The sequence below is a fragment of the Hemiscyllium ocellatum genome, chromosome 24 (genome assembly GCF_020745735.1).
Source record: "Hemiscyllium ocellatum isolate sHemOce1 chromosome 24, sHemOce1.pat.X.cur, whole genome shotgun sequence".
Taxonomy (NCBI): Eukaryota; Metazoa; Chordata; class Chondrichthyes; order Orectolobiformes; family Hemiscylliidae; genus Hemiscyllium; species Hemiscyllium ocellatum.
Window position 1 is genome coordinate 26,711,113 of NC_083424.1, and position 4,442 is coordinate 26,715,554.

The window sequence follows — 4,442 nt, forward strand, 5'->3', positions numbered from 1 at the left end:
GAACATCATGAAGGAATATCTGTAACCAGAGGTAACATGTTAAGGAGCCATAAAGCATGGAAACTGACCCCTTGGTCCAACTAGACCATGCTGAACATAATCTCAAACTAAACTAGTCCCACCTGCCTGCTTCAGGCTCATATCCCTCCAAATCTTTCCTATTCAGTGGATCCTGTTGCTAGCATTGATAGAGGTTGAGTTGTAAGCTTTACAGCATTGCAATCTTGTAAATAATCGATCATATTAAAACTCTGACCATTACCACAGAAGGTGTCCAGGGCAGTGGTCTAGGCCCATGCAGCTTCAGTTGTTTGTTCATTGCTCCTTTTCCCCCAACATAAGGTTAGATTTGATGTTGTCTACTAATGATTGAATAGTATTTGTCCTGCTAAAATGGTTATGCTTGGTTTGAAAAATGATTAGGAGGATGTCCCACATGTGCCAGGTACTGATTGTCTTCACCATTGTAGCATCTGAACATCTCCTGTTGATGATGAATTGCAAAATTTCCCACCACCATAAATGCTGAATGTTACCAATGCCCTCAAGTTTAACTGGTCCAGCATAAATTCGCAGGAAAGACTGCGAGTTCTGCAGTGAACTAATTGACCACCTATCTCCCCAAAGCCTGTACGCTTTCCTTACATTGCAGTTCCTCAGGCTAGTTGGCCCATCAAATCTGCACTGACCCTCCAAAGAGCATCCCACCATGACCCACGTCATCCCCGCCACCCCATATTTACCGTGGCTAATCCACCTAGCTTGTATATCTTCAGACTGCAGGAAGAAACTAGAGCACCCTGCAGATATGGGGAGAACATGCAAACTTCACAGTCACCCAGGCCTGCCATTGAACCTGGGTCCCTAGTGCTGTAAGGCAGCAGTGCTAACTACAGTGCCACCTATTGGATGAGCCAGGCAGGTGTTGAGCCTACGGCACAGTAATAGTATTTTATGCCATGGACAAGTGACTCACCAGGCTCCATTGATAGCATCATCCACAGGCCACATCGAAGACCAAGATCTCTCACATGCAGAAGGAAACTTGAAGTTGGTAGTGCCAAGTTATGTGCCATTGAGTGGGCAATGTTACCATTTCTTCGCTGCCACTTGTTTAAAATTCAGAATACACGTACCTCTGCCATTAGAACTGCAGATGGTGCTAGATGCTGTTCGAAATCATGGGGAACTGGGAGTGGGCTATCAGTCAGCAATGCCATGAAGAACTTTTTTAAAAAAAAATTGAACAATGGAAAAGATTTCCTCAGTACCTTGGCTACTATTAATCCCTCAATCACCTTCACAGAAGTAAGTCATCCTGTACCTTTTAAAGTATTTTGAGTTTACTGTGTATAAATTGTCATATTGTCTACATGACAACATACGTTACATTTCTAAACAAGCATGTGCTTTAATTCTCGTGAGCTACGTTTATGGCAAGCACTAAACAAATGTAAGTCTTTGATTCGTTACTGAGTTGGTTAAGTTTTGAGAGGATGGTTAACTTGTTTATCCTAATAGCACTATCCTCCTGTTGCTGCATTGAAACTTCTTTGAGGACTGTGGGATTCACACTGCCAAGACAACATAAATAGTCTCTCTTTAATTGCATTTGAGAAAGTTGTGTTGAACACTGCAATCTATATGATGAACTTGAACTAATTGTGTTGTTAAGCAGGTTGATGCCAAGATTTTGACCCACCAACTATGCAGGAACAGCAATATATTGCCAAGTCAGGATTGTGAGAGACTTTAAACAGAATGCATAGGTGGTGGTTTTTCCATACACTTGCTGCTTCTCTTGTTCTGAGTGGAGCGATACATTTGGAAGTTCCTGTTTGAAGTTATTTTGGCAGTGCTATTAGTGGGTGTTGCAGTAATTTTAGAGAGGAGTTTAAATAGCAAAAATTGTTCAGTATGCCAGATTGTTTATATATTACTTGTATTATTAATACAGAATCTTTCAAAAAGCAACAAGATCAGGGAAGGTGAAGTACTGAACACCCCAGATCATAGAGTATTGCAGCATGGAAAGAGATTCTTTGGTCCATCACGTCTGCAGTGGTCATCAAATATCGATCCTGGTTTTCGAGCATTCATTTGCTTGGCTCTACATCCTTTTAGACTGAGTTCTAGATCCCACCATCCCCAGGTGAAATTCATCCTTAGAACCCCTCTAAACCTCCTGCCCTTAAATCTAGTTATTGACCCTTCAACTCGGCAGAAATGTTACTATCTCAGTTTGCACACCTCAACCTTCTCTACCCTAAAGGAAACACTACACCATCTAGTGTCTCTTCACGGACAATTATTGCAGTCAAGGGAAGATATATTGCATAGCATTGAAGAGGTTTGCTCTGTTTTCCCCAACTGACCAGCCCATCTCTTGTCCTGTAGTTGAAGGCTTTCCTCTTCCTATAAAATTTTGTTTACCATTGGCAAACCACGTACAAATATGTTAGATGAAGGGTGCAAAGAAAATTGGGCTTAATGGCTTATTTTTGAGCTGTAAAGCTTAGAAATGAATTAGCTGTTTTCAAAATACAGTCAAGTGTGGTGTTGGAAAAGCACAGCAGGTCAGGCAGCATCTGAGGAGCAGGAGAGTTGATGTTTCGGGCAAAAGGCCTTCATCAGCACTTTTACCTGAAATGTTGATTTTCCTGTTTCTCTGATGCTGCTTGACCTGTGCTTTTCCAGCACCATACTCTTGACTCTAATCTCCAGTCCTCACTTTTGCTTAGCTTTCAAAATACAGTTAATTGATTCTTGGTATTTATTGTTTCTGATGTGTGGTGATTATCTTGGAGATATTATTTTTACAAAAAGTGCTGTAATGGACCTGATCACCAGCATCAATTTCATTTTTGGTGAATCCTCCACAACCTCTACAAAACACAGTGCAGACCTAGCAGGGTCATCTGATAATTTAAAAGTTATCTTTTGTAAATTAAGGTTTAATTGGAAGCTACTACTCTGCTATCTAAAGGTCTGCCATGCAGATAATAAAAATTATCGATGGGAGACATTCGAGGCTGTTTGAAAAGAGATAAAAATGTTGTTAACCTTTCCTCAGGTTTTAACCTTTCTCTGAGTCAGAAAGACATGTAATACTAGTAGTAGATGATCAGAAGAGTAATATTTTGGTTGAGAGAGTGAGTGACACTGATTAAACAGAAGGAGTATTTTGCTATTTATCCTTCATTTGCACTGTCACCATGCTTATAGTCTCATTAGTTTAGCTCAGTTGGCTGGATGGCTGGTTTACATGGCAGAATGAGGTCAACAACTTGGGTTGAATTTCCACTTCAGCTGAGGTTGCCAGAAAGGATTCTCTTCACATCTCAGGAGGAGAGAGGTTATAACCCTGACATTAAACCACTACCAGTCATCAGCCCCATGATCTGGTAACACTATGCTGACTTTACATTTACCTTTACTCTTTGTACAGATTATTGAGCAGCATTATATAATACTGCACCAATAACTTTTTTATTACAATCAGAATTCATTATTGACTATTTATCTACATCAAAATTGCATCTAATAGCTGTGGATCCAAATTAAAATTCTAAGTTTGTGAGAAGTTTTGTAGCTCGGCTGCTCGTTGTGGTTCTGTTTGCCGAGCTGGGAATTTGTGTTGCAGACGTTTCGTCCCCTGTCTAGGGGACATCCTCAGTGCTTGGGAGCCTCCTGTGAAGCACTTCTGTGTTCTTTCCTCTGGCATTTATAGTAGTTTGTATCTGCCGCTTCTGGTTGTCAGTTCCAGCTGTCCGCTGCAGTGGCCAGTATGTTGGGTCAATACAACACACAAGCGCTTCACAGGAGGCTCCCAAGCACTGAGGATGTCCCTTTAGACAGGGGACAAAACGTCTGCAACACAAATTCCCAACTTGTCGAACAGAACCACAACAAATTAAAATCTTAGTTTCTGCTAGTTATTATTTCAGTAATGAAGAAAAATAAGTTTGCTTTATTTATTTTTGCAGCAGTTATTTTGCCAAAATGCAACCAAGTACAATAAGTTACTACAATACAAATTAACATTAGTTTGCAGAATATAAATTGAGTATGCAAAAGTAATGGACAAATGTGAAAATACAGTTGAGAGCAACCATGCATTTAATAATTTACAAGCTGAATATCTACATCTCCAAATGCAAATTAAATCAATCCTATCACATTATGTAGAAGCAAATTCCAAGGATACTACCATGGATTTTGGTTTTACTAACTAATCACAGTACAGCAGATCAGCCTTCTAAAGGACAAGTTGAGCACTGATTTTGTTCAGACTGAATGGGTCACTGAGATAAGCATTTCTGTACCACCACTGTCCCAAGTAAAATTGATCTTCAGACCTGGAAAAGTCTGGATCACACACCTAAATGGTGTAATCCACGAGTTTTGAACAAGTATCAGTTTTAATTTATATATAATAATCA